Below are 18661 nucleotides of genomic sequence, written 5' to 3'. Positions count from 1 at the left end.
TTAAAAGTGGGAAAAGGATAAATTTTCCTCCCAAGGGGGTATTTCAATGGCTAAAAGTACATGAAAAGATGCTTCAACATCATTAGAGACCAGGAAAATCCAAAGCAAATCCACAATAAAACCCACTAGGATGATTATAATAGAAAAAAAAAGACAGTAACAAGTGTTGGCAAAGATATACAGAAACTGGAACCTTTGTACACTGCTAGTGGGAATGTAAAATGGTGCAGCCATTTAGGAAATGTCTGATAAGTTTTTCAAGTAGTTGAACATATGTTTACCTTTGTCCCAGCAAATCCACTTCTAGGTATACCCAAGAGAAATAAAAATATATGTCTGCAAAAAAAGTTAAGACTTGAATCTTCATAGTAATATTCACAACAGCCAAAAGGTGGAAACAACACTAAAGTCCATCAACTGATGAATGGATAAATATAATGTGGTATATCCATACAATGGAATATTATTTGGCATTAGAAAGAGTTGGAATAATTACTAACAGACACTGTAACACAGATGAACTTTAAAAACATTATACTAAGTAAACAAGCCAGTCAACAAAGCCCTTATATTGTTTGATTAATTTATGAAGTATCCAGAACAGCAGCTCCACAGGAAACAAAAAAAGATCAGTGGTTGTGTGGGACAGGAAGTTGGGACAGAGTTAAGTAGGGGCTTCTCTGGTGGCTCAGTGGTAAAGAATCCACCAGCCAAAGTAGGAGGCACAAGAGACACAAGTTCAATCCCTGGCTCGGGAAGATCCCCTGGAGAAGGAAATGACAACCCACTCCAGTATTCTTGCCTGGCTTTTTCCATGGATAGAGGAGCCTGCTGGGATACAGTCCATGGGGTCTCAAAGGAGTCAGATACTACCTAGTGATGAAACAACAAGTGGGGAATGGAACATGACTGATAATAAACAGAGGTTTCTTTGGGGGCTGATGAAAAGGTTCTGACAATGAGGTGACTATTGCCAACTCTGTGAATATATTAAAACCAATGAATACACTAAAACTATATGCATTTTAAATGGTGACTTTTATCAACCAGAAATTATATCTCAATAAATGTTACAATGTACCATTTCTGCACAGGAAAAAAGTTTAAAAATAACCAAAAATTATTTGCAACACTATACAAATTTAAATATCATATGGAGGGTTCTTACAAAATTCTAACAGTAGTATAATACCTCTAGCACAGAGAACCTACTGGATAATTTTGCTTAAAAAGATTATTACTATTATTATCCCACTTACAGATAAGGAATCAAAGGCTTACATGTTAAGTAACTTGCTCAAGTTCATACCACTTTAATAGGGAATGTGGATTTGAATCCAAACAATCCTTGAACCACTATAAGACTAGAAATTTATTATTTAAAGGGAATCATACTGCATGGGGGTCACAAAGAGTCAGACACAACTGAGTGACTGAACAATAACAAATACTTTATATATACTTTTGTATCTGAATTCTTTGAGTTTTTTTTTGAGTATGTTTTTGAGATTCATCCATGTTACTACGTATAGTTCATTCCTTTTTGTTGCTGAATCAGACTCCATTACAAGAATGAATATAATCACAATTTATCTATTCACTTGCTGATGGATATTTGGGTTTTCATTTCTCTTTGGGTAAATTCTGAGGAATGGAACTTCTAGGTTAAAGGTAGGTATATGTTTATCGTTAAAAGAAACCATCAAACAACTTTCCAAAGTTGTTCTACTATTTTACACTCCCCACCCCCCAACAATGAGTAAGAGTTCTAGTTGCTTCCCATCTTTGTCAACACTTTGTATTATAATATCTCACTGTGGTTTTAATTTGTACATCCCTGATGACTGATAAAGTTGAGTACCTTTTCATACGCTTAATGGCCATTTGTGTAAATTCCTTTGTGAAATGTCTGTTAAAGTTTTTCAACCACATTTCAGAAAATTTCAGTCTTTTTATTACTGAGTTATATAAGTCCCTGATATATCACAGATATAAACCTTTTGTCAGATATATGTATTACTGTAACATCCTTCATGTACATTCTCTAATTCATCTATAGTTTCTCAATCAAATCCCAGTTTTTGAAGAGACTGACAAGCTCAGTCTAAACTTTCGATGGAAATACAAAGGATGCAGAATAGTCCAAACAAGTTTAGAAAAGATGGCTAAAGTTGGGAGTTCACTGAAATTTTCAGTAACTCTTGAAATTAGTGTAATCAGATGGTGCTGCATTGGCAGAGGACAGACAAATCAACAATACAGAACAGAGTTCAGAAAGAGATCCACACTTACACAGTAACACTGTTCTTGACAAAGGCACTAAACAATTCAACAGGGAAAGGAAGGGGTTTTTTTTGACAAATGGTATTCGAACAACTGGAGATCTATATGGAGGAGAGATTGAACGTCAAACACCTACACTTCGTATCATACACAAAAGTGATGTGGGAGACAAATCAGACTTATATAAAAAGTTAAAACGATAAAGCTTCTAAAAGAAAACATAAGAACATATCCTTGTGATTTTGGAGTAGATAAAAATTTAATAGATAGGGCACACAGGAAGTACTAACTACAAAAGAAAATACTGATAAACTGACTTCATCAAAGTTAAAAACTTCTGCATTTAAAAAAACTAGTTAATCCTTCTTTGCTTGGTTTCATTCTTTATCAGTTTGCAACAGTATTAACAGTCTGCAGAGAAAGGGTATTACTGCAAACTATATGTAATCAGACGCAGTAGCCCTCTTTGCCATATCCACACCAGATAAAGGTGCAAATTCCCTCTAACACAAAAGCCTTACCAGGATTCTGCTGGGTTCCAAGGCCACTCAGAATTACTCCAGAAGATCCTCATTACAATTTCCCTTTTGCTCTTCAGATTAGGATTCAATTTCTAGCCACTGCCCTTAAAGTATTTTTTGTATTTCTCCAGTACCAGGTAACACAGATACTAAAAGTTCCCATTAACATATGCTATGCTTAACCAGTATTCCTTACTGTTAAAATATCTTCCCTAACTCTCCGATATTTTACAGGCAGCAACAATTTACTGTATACTTATATACAGTATACTTAAGTACTGTATACTTTTACTGTATACTGTATACTTTACCAGTAAGGAATACTGGTTATACAGTATATAACCAGTATTCCTTACTGTTAAAATATCTTCCCTAATTCTCCAATATTTTACAGGCAGCAACAATTTAATGTATACTTAAATGGGCCAACTAAGTAACTCCCATTTCTCTTAGTTCTCTTAGCTGGATCTGCTAACACTGTGACTGTTCTTTACCCTAGGTCTTTCTGTATTACCTTATTATCTGTTGTTTACTAAGTAAGAAATCATATGCAATATCAGAAGTAGGTGGAAGTTTAGTATCTGAATACTCCCCTCTTTGCCTTGTACTAATGCACAAAGTACAACAAAAACTGCTTTTCTTTAGTTTCCTTTTTAAAAATTCACAAATAATTAAAATGGATTAAATTTGAAGAATATAAAAAATATGGGGAAAATAATCCAAATTCCAAAATACATAATCTGTACAATATACTGACAAGAAATTTAATAAAATTCTCATTTAAATCACTTTTTCCCTAACCAATAAAACGTCTTTGTATCATTCCATTTAGCTGAAATAAAGATTACCAGCAACTTCTTTCCATTACTATTAAATATTATATAGTTTATATCTTATAAACTATTAAAATCTATTAAAATATCATTTAGCAATTCTACAAAAAATAATCAGGGTAAAATTTTTTTCTCATGAATGCTTTGAAAGAGTAATTAGGTTCTACAGGCATTTATTTCCTGCCCATCATAATTATACAACTTTAACAAAAAAGAAACTCAATGGCTCAGCCAAAAAACATTTCTGCGTTCACTGAAATGTTTCACATAACCTTAACCATAAAAAAAACTTTCAAAGTCAGCCTCAGTTGGAAGTATGGCCTGATGAGAGGAGGACAAGGGACCTATCACTGAATAAGAGCACACTAGTGTGAGGGGCTTTTCTGTCCTAGGTGCTTTAATAATACTAGCTCATTTAATCCTTTTAGTTAGGTTAAATAACTTGCCCGAGCTAGAATTAGAACTCAGATGTATTACCAGTGACTTAAAAGCCCCAATTCTTCACCACCCAATTCTTTACCACAGACTCTACTATGATAAAACAACAAAGAGACAAGAGTGATCCTATGAGTGGGTCTCCCCATGACAGTTCAATTTTATGCCTGTTGTCTGAAACATAATTACCAACATTCTCTCCTCACTTCCAAAAGTATCCACGTTTGGACAGTATTTGGTCACTCTACACATGGCAAAGTTAAGAGGAAAATAAATCATTAGGTACTCTTTAAATATTCTAGCTGAACCTAAACTTTCCATTCAAACCACTGAATATACACTAAAAAGTTAAGGAAGCCACTGAACTAAACAGGAGGGAAAAACCTTATCCTCAAAAAGCACAGGCTGACAGAGCCCTCTACATAGGCTGAGAGGAAGGCCAGAAAGCACCTGCTCAACCGAAGAACAGTTCCTACTATAAGAGCATAGGAATAATTTAACAAACCTAGGGTTTCCCCAAATCAAAGTTTGAGAGACAAAAATTACACCTGCATAGGTTTGTTTTTTTTTTTTTTTTCTGAGGACGGGGTACTGGGGAGGGGATGGTTCTTGATACTCAGCTTGCAGAATCTGAGTTCCTCAACGAGGGATATAGTCCTTGGGCCACCACGATGAAAGCGCAGAGTCCTAACCTCCTAACCACTGGATCGCCAGGGAACTCCCTACATCTGCACTTTAAATGGAATGAAGAACTCCTGGCTAAAAAATCATGGCCCTTCCACAGAGTTCTATTAGCTTATCTTACAGGTATATTGTGAGAAAGAAAAAGTGCTTATCCATGTTTACCTTTCCCTACTTTTCTTCCTCAATAAAATCAGAATATATACCAAAATGAAGTATGTTTCCAAGGATGACGTCAATGTATTTGCTTTCTTCTAGGTAAAGAATCATTTCAGTTTCCTAGAATAGCATCTTCATCAAGACAGGGAACAAACTGCATTTTATCAAAATAATAAAAAATAAATTACTAGCACAACTGCCTATAGGGAGTTCTGTAGTATACACCACAGACATGACATCTGGTCAAACAAATTTAATCCCTGTTAATTAAGAATTAATTAGAGTCTAAATCAAAAAAATCCAAAAGGGAGGAAATGTTTCAAGGTAGCCAGTGGACCTTTCACATGGTAATTAAAAAAAAAATTGTTTTATGTTAGGCTATGTTAGAGGCCCCTAGTATATTTCACAAGTCTTCTGGTGAAAAGAACCCAATCTAAATTAATAACAATTTATCAAATTAAAAATTTGAAAACAAAGCTAAAGATTCCTCTTACTGAAGAATGAGTGACTTTAACAACTTTCACAGCTAAATTCATGAAAACACTTACCTTTTTCAGGAAGTGAGATAGCTGAGAAATATATGCACCAGTAAAAGGGAAATTAAAGAACCGAATCCACAGGCCCAAAATCTTGAGCAATTCAGTTTATTTCTCATCAAAAGGAAGTTAACATTAACTTACTTGATAGATATTTGTGAAAAATAGAGATTCTCACAAAGAGCTGAGATAACTTAGTTATCAGTTCCATATAGTTAACTGTCCATTATTACAAAAGTAATGGTGAGAGTTTATTATTGAGAATAAAAGGTAAGAGACATTCATAACAGCCAATATTATAAAATTGACTTTTCTATTCAGTTTTCCTATACCAGAAGTCGGTTTTCATTTTTGGGGTAAACACAGTATCCAGTGTGGGTGGTAACAGAGAAGCTGTGTAAAACTGTCTTCACTAAAGGAAGTCTGAGAAATCAAAGTTCAGGTAATTCATCCTGGCAATGAACCATCTGTAAACAAGCATGAGGTGAACTGTATACTAAACAGCTCTTGCCTTTCAACTGTATTCCAGGCACTTAAGACATGATATTTTTATTAACACCAAATATAATTACTTTCATTATCTTTATTTTATAATATACACAGATATTATAAACAAGGCAAGTATGTTTACACCAAACTAGGTGTCCAATAAACACTTTTTTAACTATTCAAGAAGCCTGGGGGTCAGGGAACTTCATCACAAGGAATTCCAACTGAGAATTCAAATTTTTTATTTTGTTGCATCAAATGCAATAAGACTATGTACACACACTCTATTGAGAACCAGATGACATTTTATTTGCATATGTACTTCATATATACATTCACATATTTAATTGTTTTATGACATAGATAACACTATAACCCTTATTTTACAAACAAAAAAAAAAGTTAAGCTTAAGGTCTCCCCTAAGGTCACACAGCCAAAAGTGACAGAGCCAGGACTGGAATCCAACAAGTCTGACTCCAAACTCCCACATATTTAACTATTCCAATATTGTCTGAAGGACGACCTCCAACAAGCAGAGGTTCCAAGGGCATAAAGCCATGTTAATGAAGTATTCCAAGCAGTATATTCATTTATTCAATCATTTATTTAGACCAATATAGAGTCATAAATATTGATTTTATGTTATGGGTTATAATCCAATGCTGCTTTATTTTGCTGCTCAAATCGTTGAATTTTGGCCACTGGGAGCTTTTTCAGTTGGTCCCTGTGCTCCTCTGACATATCCTCATCAATGTGGAATGCTGGTGGTGGAAGCTGTAGTACTTCCTTACCTTCTGGCACAAGATGCTCCAGGCTCATCTTGTAGATTTCCTGTATCAAACCTAGAGTTAGCGATTTCTCCAAGGAGCTCCAGTTCCTTTTATTACATAATGGTATAAGAAAAACAATATGTGGGTACTAGGTATGCTCCTAGGTTTTTAACCTTCTCTGCACAGAGCACAGAAATATACCTGTGTATATAAACCCATGCTATGTATGTGCCTCTAAAAATTTGTATATGCAACCACCTATATCTGTATAAACTAAACACGGATTCATACTGATGATTCCAACTTCAATCCATCACCACAAGGATTATTCTAGCCTCCTCCCCTTGATTATCTGTAAATTCTTACTCTGACAGTAAGTAGTCTGTCTCCCACCATCCATTTACTTAATTGTTCAACTGTAGTCTGTGTTTCAGTATCACAATTAAGTGGTAATCTCATAGAACACAACTGTAACAATTAGACTACAGTGCTCATATGCAGTTCCTTAAGAGTCCACTCATTTTTCAAGGTTACTTAGGTTAGCATTTCCCTCCTCCTAATTTTGGAGAAGGCAATGGCACCCCACTCTAGTACTCTTGCCTGGAAAATCCCATGGACGGAGGAGCCTGGAAAGCTGCAGTCCATGGGGTCGCTAAGAGTCGGACACGACTGAGCGACTTCACTTTCACTTTTCACTTTTCACTTTCGTGCACTGGAGAAGGAAATGGCAACCCACTCCAGTGTTCTTGCCTGGAGAATCCCAGGGACGGGGGAGCCTGGTGGGCTGCCCTCTATGGGGTCGCACAGAGTTGGATACGACTGAAGCGACTTAGCAGCAGCAGCAGCCTAATTTTAATAAGGCAGTTTCATACATTTATAATATTATTATATTCTCCTTTCACAATCCGCATTCCTTCCTGGAATCCTTCAACCTCCGAAATGATTTTCGCTTAATGTGGACATACTGAAGTTTACTCTGTGCTATAAAGGCCCTGCGAGTTTAGCAAATGCATAATATCACTCATCCACTACTATTGTAGCCAACAGAATAATTTTATCAAGCAGTATTTTAAATGAATCAAATGGTATTACAATCCTCTATGGAAGCAGCATGGTTGGGTAGAAAGAGAAGGTGAAGTCAAGAACTTTAAGTTTAATGCTACTGACAAGCCATACAGACTTTAAGAATAACAGCTATCCTTTCAGGGTCCCAAGAGTCTCAGTATAAAATGAGGGAGTTTCACCTAGATGACAATAATTTATAGCATTTATTTAAACACTTTGTGTCAGGGATGCTGCTAAGCACTTCACATGGATTATTCCATTTATTTCTAACAACTCTACATATAAAGTAAATATTTTTATGTATTATCCCTATTGAAATGATGGAATTAAAGGCTTAATATTAACTAACACAAGATCACCTAGCCAAAGAGTTACAGAGCCATGACTCTAGAACAGGAGTTGGCATGCCCTGCATGTCAAACTCAGCCTGCCACTCATTTTTATAAATCCTGACAGATAAGAATGGTTTTTAAGTTTTGAAATAACTGGGGAAAATTCAGGACACATGAAAATTATATGAAATTACAATTTCAGTGCCCATAAAGTTTTACTGGAAAATAGCCCCACTCATTCATTTACATATTCACTATGGCTGCTTTCACAATACAATAGCAGACATGAGAAGCTGAAACAGAGAAAGCATGACCAGCAAAGCCTAAGATTTATTATTTGACCCTTTACAGAAAACCTTCCCCAAGCCCTACTGTAGAGTCTGGCTTACTATTATTTTCTAAGAATGATTCTAAAAAAAGGCAAATTATTACTAACATTAGAATGACAACCTGGAGAGAAATATTTTAGACCCTGAACTAAAAAGTTTCATGTTGTAAAACATCATCTCTTTGAGCTATAATTTTAAATAGAAAGATATTTCTATCTACTGGTATTCATTACATAAACACAAGGTTAATGCATCGTAATGATTTTCTTTACTGATGTATTTTTACCTGTTATCTAAAAAAAGACTTGAGATATTTTCTATTCATAATAAAAAGTTTCTGACTTCAATACTTTACAAACTAAAACTCTAGATTAAACTGTCAAAACAAAATGGTACTTACAATTACAGCTAACGTTTGTTGAGAGCACCCTTTGCCAGGTTCCATTGTAGGTCTCTGTGAGCAAGTGAGTGAGTGAAGTAGGTATTTCTATTATCTTAATTTAAAAGATGAATTAACTGAGGCTTAAACAGCTTTCCAGAGGCAACACAGTTAATAAGAGAGCTAAAATTTGAACCCAGGTCATCTGGCTCTAGCATCTAAAAGGGGTCTGGCTATACTACAAGGCCACTGGATGACAATGCTTCTGTTAACAAGGCAGATTAGGACCTTTAAACAAATGAAAACAATGTTTCACTATATTAAAACAAACAAAAAACCTAAGTACTAGTAATTTATATCAGCACGTCAAGAGAAACATTTAGGTTTATACTTTTACACTTATCCATGGCACCCTATGGCGTCCCTGGTGACTAGTGGTAAAGAAGCCACCTGCCAATGCAGAAGATGTGGATTCAATCCCTGGGTCAAGAAGATCCTCTGGAGAAGGAAATGGCAACCCATTCCAGTATTCTTACTTGGGAAATCCCAGGGACAGAGGAGCCTGGAAGACTATAGTCCATGGGGTTGCAAAAGAGTCAGACATGGCTTACTGACTAAACAACAAACAAAAAATGGCATCCTAAGAGTCTGCACAATTCTGTTTCTCTTTGCAGAGCCCCTCTGTACTCTCCATACCTAAACATGCTGTTGTTCAGAAACTAAGTCAAGTACAATTATTTTGCGACCCCATGGACTGTAGGCCACCAGGATCCTCTGTCCATAGGATTTCCCAGGCAAGAAGACTGGAGTGGGTTGCCATTTCCTTCTCCAATATATATACATACAATTGGATTAATTCACTTGTACATACCCAACAGAGTCTTACCACAGTCCCTGAGTGTGGCAGACGCTCAACAAATCACTCTTGGGCGGATCAAAGCACATTCAGTATGTGTTCAATAAATAAATATTGAGTGAATGAATGAACAGAATAAGGAATTTCATAAACCATTAGGTTCAAGTATCATTAAATGGTTGTTCACCTGAAATGAACTAGGGATGGAAAAGTCTCTGGCTTTGGAATATTTAAATTGGGTCTGGTCTGTTCATGAGCTTTAACCACTTTCTGTGTTATTAAGTTTCATAAACAAACCACTCATTATACATCTATCTAACAATATTCATCTTTCAAGCTAGTTCTAATTTTCCAGATTAACAATTTAATAATAGTCCACCTCAGTCTTCATCACTCCATTGTGAAGTCAAATTTATCTTCATATGAAAGCCTTCATTATTTATACTGGGAACTTCCCTCCTGCTTAATTTGTTCTTCTTTGAGGTGTAACAATTTAAGTCTAAGAGTGAATGCACTGTGGTTTTCTACAAAGATAATACAAATACAGTCCATTTCTAAATTTTATTTTTCATACTTCTCTCAGGAGTGACTTTTTTAAACATTTATTTACTTATTAGACACACCAGGAGACATTTGGGATCTTAGCTCCCCAAGAATCAAACCCATGCCTCCTGCAGTGAAGCATGAAGCCTTAAACCACTGACCAACAGGGAAGTTCCAGGAGTGACAAATACGTTGACAGCCTTTCTAGTAATATTCAGACAACAATCTCAGAGATAAACTGACCACTTGGCCTAGCATTCCTTTTACCATATTGATGTTCACTAGCCATTTTTCTGTTCATGCCAAGGAATGAAAGATTTACCCAGTTTATCCTCCTCAGTCAACTAACTTCTTGCCCAGAAAAGGTAGCTGTCACATGCAAACCCAAAGGCAGCTTATCTGTTTATATTCATAAGAAATATGAATCATTTTAGTACCATTATAAAAAGGTGAACACTATACATGAATACCCTGAGAAAACCCTATATGCCATACATGTTCTTTCCTACTGCATAAGTTTCCTCTTCCAAATCAAAACTAAACGTATGTTAAAGTTTTTGACATGTTCTTCAAAGGTGAAAATAAACTAACATTTCTTAATATGCTGTCTTATAGCTGATATGTCATTTAATCTCAGAAGTGAAAATTATTGTACCTGTTTACAAATACGGAGAACTGAAACAAAAAGTTCATTGACTTATTCAGTGCTAAGTGGGACTCAAACCTAAGTCTTTTTAAGTTCAAAACCAATGTCTTTCTATTATACAACAAGGTTTCTCTTCAGCTAAATTATCACTCGCTTTTCCCCTAAAAAGTCCTGTTCATGTGAATGCAAATTTGAGCCAACAATCCTTCTACTTCTTAAAAAAAAAAAAAAAAAATCACTGGTTTGATGCATATCAAATGACTTAGCTACATGTTGGACTCTCCAAGGCAAAAGCTCTTTAAACTAGGGTCCAAGAAGTTGGATGGGAAAAAACGTACATCCTTATTTTCACTAACCTATAACTGAAATTAACATTTTCTTCTATTCTGAATGTAGTTCCCGTAGCATACCACAGCAGTATGAGCAGGACAATCACTAGTTGTTAAAACGTGAACTATATTTTATACATTTGAAAAATCAAATTCTGAGAAGGGGTTCACAGGTTTCTTTAGACTATTAAGGGGTTCAAAGCACATAAATAATGTAAGGATACTGCTCCGACACCATCACACAGTTACCAAACCTGGTAATGAAGGTTTACAAAGGCATGTCACACAGTTTATTCATTGTCTTTTAGTCAGTTTAAAATGTGGGGAATTCCCTGGCGGTCCAGTGGTTACGACTCTGCTTTTACAGCCAAAGGCTCAGGTTCAGTCCCTGGCTGGGGAACTAAAATACCACAAGATGCATGCCAAATTTTAAAGAAAAAAAAAGGACAGCATTTAGTCCCAGTGATTTTTTTCACATCGAATTTGTCAATGACATTGGCTATTACTGATATCCTACTTCTGACCTAACACATATGGAAATCTCTCCTATGTACTTACAAAACCCAGGCATTAAACTTCTTTGTGACCAACTTTTCAACTCTAAGCAAACCTACTGTACTACAATTAGCAAGAGAATCCAGTACTTCTACAACTGAAATTTCGCACTTAATACACAGCCATAGTTCAAATGTTTAGGTCCCTTCACTCCCCCAACTCATATGCTGAAATCCTAACTGCCAAGGTGACGACGGTATGAGGTAGAACAGGAGCCCTGCTGATTAGATCAGTGCCCATATAAGGTATTTAGTAAGTATTAACGACTATGCTCTTCTCAGTCTTCTGCAGGCTACGACCTAGTGTATCAAAATCCTTGTGCTTAAGAAGCAAACCTGTCACCAATTTCACTTATTTTCCTACACAAATTCAAAGTTTCCTATCAATCTTACCCAATTCCTACCAATCTTATCCAAATCTTATCCACTCTAAAACTCAATGCATCCCAGCATTTGTATTTTGTGTGAACTTTATGTTAACATGTTAAATCCCCAAGCCAGTTTTAACCTTGTGGGCAGAAAAGATGCCTATTAGTCCTTCCCTCGTCCTATGTCTACACAAGTTAACGGCAGTCAAAAACTGTTTAACGATACCTTCCCTTGGTAGTACCATGACAAACTTTCACGAAGTGAAATTATAACATCACAGCTTTAGGTCTGTAGCTGAGCCTGAATCACATTTGTACCTTGATGTACTCAAAATGTTTTTATTAGTCATAAAATTTCTAATCATATTTGTGCTCCTTACATTAGTTTTTTTCCTATTAAAAAACACAGACCTTTAAAAATTGATTCGTATTCTTCTGAAACAAATTGTAGAGGAAAACATAGAAAACTAAAACAATGGAATTTAACTCTCAAAAATACAAATTTATTTTAGAATCTAGTTAAGTATGTGACTTTTACCATACATAATAACCAAATAAATGTTTTATAGGAAAAGCTTGAGAATTTCAAGAATAAAACACAACCAGAATTGGAACACTAATTGGCAACAAAAAGAAACAAAGTCCTGATACATGCTACAACATGAAAGAGCCTTGAAAACATGGTTAAGTGAAAGAAGATACCCACAAAAGGACACATATTGTATGATTCTGTTTATATGAAATATCCAGAGTAGGCAAATCTACAAAAACAGAAAAGAGATTAGTGATTGCTAGGGGTTGGGTGAAGAGGAGAAGGGAGTAACTGCTAAGGGGGCTTCTTTTTGGAGTGATCAGTTAATAGTGCACTGTGCTAGCTATACAACTCAATTCGTATGCTAAAAATCATGGAATTGTACACTTTAAAAGGCGGAGCTTTTTGGTATGTGAATTATATCTCAGTAAAGGTGTTACTTTAAAAATGAATTACAAAAAGCCGCCACTTGTAAACCACAATGAAAATTCCCTTTGAGAAAGGAAATCATGAAAGTCATTGACTGGAAAAGTAAGCTGGTTACCTAAAATGTTAGCAAAGTCAACCACCTCATTTCTTCTTCCATTAAAATAGTGAGTGCCTTCTTAGAACCTCTCACTCCTAAACTGTAGGGGGCTTCCACCCTCGCTGATTACGGAAGTAGTAGTTTTCAACAGCGACCTCAAGAAGGAACGTCAAATTGGATGACACTTGCCTAGACGCCCTACAAAGGCCAAAAAGCCTAGAAGGGGTGACACCTACACACTCCTAAGTGTGCGCACGTGTTAGGCTGCACCCACCCAACACCAACAAGCAAAATGGACCATTCACCCAGATCCCAACTCGCTCGCATAAACTGACACACTATCAAGCCCTTAGAGCTCATTTGTTTAAAAGGACAAATACAGCAGTCCACACCGGGTTCCCACTCGGGCCCAACCAGCCCCCGCCCTGCCCCACCCCACCCCCAAACCCACACACGTGTTAGCCGACACCGCCCCACCGGGTCCCACGTGCACCTGGTCTAACACACTCCTCACGTGTGGGCACCCCACGGGCTTTCTAGGCTGGCCGAGGTCACCGCGTGACCCCAGGTCTCCAGAGGTAGGAGAGAGTAAGAACAAGGCCCAGATCCCTGAGGTCCCAACCCTGCGAGGAGTGTCCACACCCATCCTCCCTACTAACCCCAACAAATCCCAGGGCCGGGGGCGACGGCCCCTTTAAGACGAGGCCCAGTCGTCGCCCACAGAGAGGGGCGCAACGGGGCCTACACAACCCCCCCTCCGTTCGTCCGCCCACGTCTAGTCGCCTCACCTCGGGCCGCCGGGCCCCGCCGCCGCGGCGGCGGCGGAGGGGGGGCGGGGTGCGGGCGGGGTCCGGAGGGGGGGGTCGCCCCGCCGACGGTGGAGCCGCGGTTCGCTCTCTGAGGCCGTGGGACGGTGACTGCGTTGGGCGTGGACGCTCCTAGCTCGCTCCTTCGGCGGCTCCTGGGACCCCAAGATGGCGGCGGCGCTGAGGCGGCTGCGGGCGCTGGGCCGGCGGCGGCGGCGGCCACTTTCACTCACTGAGAGGAGCGGAGCAGGGACACGGGGAGCCATGGCGGGGGGGAGGAGAGGCGCCATAGCCAGGCCAGAACAATCGAGCCGCTACTCAGTGGGCTTACCCCCGCCCCGCCCACGCTCACTGCTCGTCGCCAGCCCGTGGCCGTCCGCAGTGCCGCTGCCGTCGGCCTCGTGCAGCTCGCACCCCGCCGCTGCCGCCTGACGCCCCGCGCGGACCGGGGTTCAGGGGAAGACCCTGATCCATGCCATCTGAGGGCAGATTGGTTGGGGCTGGGACTGGCGAAGATTGCCGAAAGGCGGCGGGGAGGAGGAGGAGGATGTCATCGCTAGAGTGAGCAAGCAGATCTCGCGGGAGCAAATGTCGCGAGACCTCTCTGATCTGCAACCGCCAAAGAAAGGTTACTTTTCCCGGAAGTAACGTCAGTCCAAACGGCCCGGGATCCTGGGAATGTTTGTTGCTGCAGATGGAAGTGGGAGGGTACTTGTGATTAGTTTGTTAACGGCTACCAAACACTGCTCAGTTCACTTGAGGAAAAGTATAGGCTCAGGTGTGATATTTTACATTGTTTTTGGTCCCTTTGGGCAGGGTCGTATTTTGTGGGGAACGCCCTGCTCTGTAGGACCACTCTTAACACAGTAGTTTGGGGCTCCAGTTTGGGCTCAGGGACCAAAACTGCGATGCTGTGGCACAGTTGAGCAAGGTACCTAAGTGAAGGTTTTAGGATTCAAGCACCTGGGAATACACAGACCCGTCATCAGAAATGTCTCAGTATTCTAACACCCACCCAATAAACCTCCGAAAAGGGAGTAATTGACCTGTCTGTGCCAGCTCAACAGTTTGCACCCTCTGCTGCCCACATTTACTAAAATTAATGCAACTCGGTTACCAGAATCTGTGATGAGAAGTACCTAGTGTACAGTCTAATTGCAGGTAAGGATTAGGAGAACTTACTGAAAGTTAACTATTTCATTTCCCTCATGTCTCATGTTTTAATTCATTTAATTCTGGCCCTTAGCATTTAAACAAAACAACATTCGCTTAAAGTCGTAAGTAGCCTTCTTGTGCCAAATTCGCTGGACTTTGAAAAGTTAAATTTGCTTAAAGGCAAAAGTACTACACACTTTCTGGGGACTTTCCTGGTAGTCTAGTGGTTAAGAATCCTTGCAATGCAGAAGGATTCAACCCCTTTTTGGGAAACTAAAATCCTGCATGTAGTGGAGCAACGAAGATCCCATGTATGCAACGAAGACAAGGTGCAGATTAATAAGTTTTTTTTTTTTTTTAATTACACCTTTTGTGAAAGAGACAAGGGGATGTAAGAACACACACAAATACCTGCTCATTTGTCCGGGAGAGGAGTCAACACCTGCTCATTTGTCAGGGGGAGGAGTCGGGGGATACACCAGAAGATAAAGTGAATTATGTCCTGTATGAGAAGGGTGGGGAGAAGGGGAGAATGGGAACAAGGTTGCAGGATTAACAGGGGAGTGGCAATTTTGTATAAGACTGTCTTTTAGAACCCTATGTTTCACATACCTAGAAACATAAACACCTAAAATCAACTGGGATAATATTTAAGTAACAACTAGCTGACTGGAGCTGAAATCAAAAGGAAAGGAATAAAGGGGGAAAAGTCAGTAAACTAGGGAGGGACCAAGATGTAGAGTCCCTTAAAGTTCAGATGTAGGTAGTCAGTTTGTTTTCTTTGTCTGAGCTAACAAATTACTACAGAAGAGTGGCTTGCTGTTGCTGCTGCTAAGTCCCCTCAGTCATGTCCGACTGTACGACCCCGTAGACGGCAGCCCACCAGGCTCCTCCATCCCTGGGATTTTCCAGGCAAGAATACTGGAGTGGGTTGCCATTTCCTTCTCCAGTGCATGAAAGTGAAGTGAAAGTGAAGTCGCTCAGTCATATCCGACTCCTCGTGACCCCATGGACTGTAGCCCACCAAGCTCCTCCGTCCATGGGATTTCCCAGGCAAGAGTACTGGAGTGAGTTGCCGTTGTCTTCTCCGAATAGTGGCTTAACACCAATTTATTAGCTTACATTCTGTAAGTCAGAAGTCTGACAGTCTCAAACTGGACCAAAATCCAGGTGTTGGCTGGGCTGCCTTTATGGGGGCTCTTGCAAAGTGTTTCCTTTTCCAACTTCCAGAGGCTGCTTGCATTCCTTGGCTTCTGAGGCCCTTCTTTTTATCTCAAGGCAGAAATGACAGTTTGTTATTTCTCATGTTACATCAGACCAACTGTTAACCCTTTAAGGAGCCCTGTGATTACAACAGGGCCACTCAGATAATCTAGGATAATCTTCCTATTTTAAAATCAACTGATTAGTAACCTTTAGCTCACCCGCAACCTTAATTCCCCCTTGTCTGTAACCTAATATATTCAGGTGGCAGTAGTGGTAAAGAACCCGCCTGCCAATACAGTAGATGCAAGAGACGCGGGTTTGATCCCTGGGTGGGGAAGATCCCCTGGAGAAGGAAATGGCAACCCACTCCGGTATTCTTGCCTGGAGAATCTCATGGACAGAGGAGCCTGGCAGGCTACAGTCCATGGCGTCACAAAGAGCCAGACATGACTGAGCATGCATGCTCATAGTTGATCACATTCTATTTAATTTATTCACATGTTTCGTGGATATCCTTGGGGGGATAGCATTATTCTGCCCCCCTCCCCATTCTGTCCTAGAACTTTTGATATACAACTCTAATCTTTCATCTATGACTTTCACATTAAAGTTCAGTTTTTTCCAATCTAATAGTCTTGCGTTCTTTTTTTTTTTTTTTTTTCTGGCCTCATTGGACAACTTGTGGGATCCCAGTTCCTGACCAGGGATTGAACTCTGGCCCCTGAAATGGAAGTGCTAAGTCCTGATCACTGATCATTTCTGTGGTATTCTTGCTGAATGTATAATCTCATTCAATCACGAAAAAAAAAATTAGGCAAATTGAAATTGGGGGATGTTCCAAATAATTTCTCAATACTCTTCGAAACTGTCAAGATCATGAAAGACAAGGATCTCAGGGCAATTATAGACTGCTAGGGACTAGGAAGAAATAACAACTAAATGTAATATGGTATCCTGTAAAGAAAAAAGGACATTGGTGGGAAAACTGGTGACACGTGTATAAGGTCTCTAATTTAGCTCCTAATGTACTAATGTTCATTCCCTTGTTTTGATTACTGTGCTAAGGTTCAGTTCAGTTCAGTTGCTCAGTAGTGTCCAGCTCTTTGTGACCCCATGGACTGCAGCAACACCAGGCCTCCCTGTCCATCAGTAACTCCCAGAGTTTACTCAAACTCTTGTCCATTGAGTTGGTGATGCCATCCAATCATCTCATCCTCTGTCATCCCCTTCTCTTCCTGCCTTCAATCTTTCCCAGCATCAGGGTCTTTTCAAATGAGTCAGTTCTTCACATCAGGTGGCCAAAGTATTGGAGTTTCAACTTTAACATCAGTCCTTCCAATGCATATTCAGGGCTGATTTCCTTTAGGATGGACTGGTTGGATCTCCTTGCAGTCCAAGGGACTCTCAAGAGTCTTCTCCAACACCACAATTCAAAAGCATCAATTCTTTGGCGCTCAGCTTTCTTTATAGTCCAACTCTCACATCCATACATGACTACCGGAAAAACCATGGCCTTGACTAGATGGACCTTTGTTGGCAAAGTAATGTCTCTGCTTTTTAATATGCTGTCTAGGTTGGTCATAACTTTTCTTCCAAGGGGTGTCTTTTAATTTCATGGCTGCCATCACCATCTGCAGTGATTTTGGAGCCCCAAAAAATAAAGTCTGACACTGTTTCCCCATCTATTTGCCATGAAGTGATGGGACCAGATGCCATGATCTTAGTTTTCTGAATGTTGAGTTTGAAGCCAACTTTTTCACTCTCCTCTTTCACTTTCATCAACAGGCCCTTTAGTTCTTCACTTTCTGCCATAAGGGTGGTGTCATCTGCATATCTGAGGTTATTGATATTTCTCCCGGCAATCTTGATTCCAGCTTGTGCTTCATCCAGCCCAGCGTTTCTCATGATGTACTCTGCATATAAGTTAAATAAGCAGGGTGACAATATACAGCCTTGACGTACTCCTTTTCCTATTTGGAACCAGTCTGTTGTTCCATGTCTAGTTCTAACTGTTGCTGTAAGATGTTAACATTGGGGAAGTTGAGTGAAGAAAATACAGAAAATCTTTTTTCCACATTCTCTGTAAGCCTAACATTAGTTCAAAGTAAAAGTTAAATACTTTTTAATTCCATTTAACTTTTCAACTATATTCATCTCCGTTATTGAAATATAGTCTTCCGTTGACTTTGGAATCACAATGGTCTGGTTTTCTTTTTCACTTTGGAGAGTTTTTTTTTTTTTTAATAACTGTAGCAATTAGTCCACTAGTTCATAGATTCCAATCTTGACAAAATTAGGGATATGCAGGAACTTACATGAGAGTACAA

The 18661-nt window shown here is 39.2% G+C and overlaps 1 protein-coding gene across 9 annotated transcripts in view; it reads right to left on the bottom strand.

The window, feature by feature from the left end:
* INO80 (INO80 complex ATPase subunit) overlaps window positions 1-14484 on the bottom strand; it is a 123539-nt gene extending 109055 nt beyond the window's left edge. For 6 of the 9 annotated variants that reach the window (XR_015134936.1, XM_086321850.1, XM_086321854.1 and 3 more), the window contains exon 1: window positions 13956-14484. The gene's annotated coding sequence lies outside the window, so the exon portion shown is untranslated. Of the gene's footprint in view, window positions 1-13185; window positions 13323-13660; window positions 13779-13955 lie in introns of those variants that run through there. The other 3 variants (XM_086321851.1, XM_086321852.1, XM_086321853.1) reach the window with 3 other exon arrangements.
* Between the last annotated feature and the right edge of the window lie 4177 nt (window positions 14485-18661).

The sequence above is a fragment of the Bos grunniens genome, chromosome 10 (genome assembly GCF_055505025.1).
Source record: "Bos grunniens cultivar Pamir isolate PY7600 chromosome 10, Bosgru_T2T1.0, whole genome shotgun sequence".
Lineage (NCBI taxonomy): Eukaryota > Metazoa > Chordata > Mammalia > Artiodactyla > Bovidae > Bos > Bos grunniens.
Note: the sequence above shows the minus strand (reverse complement) of the source record. Positions and strands in the feature narration are given on the sequence as shown.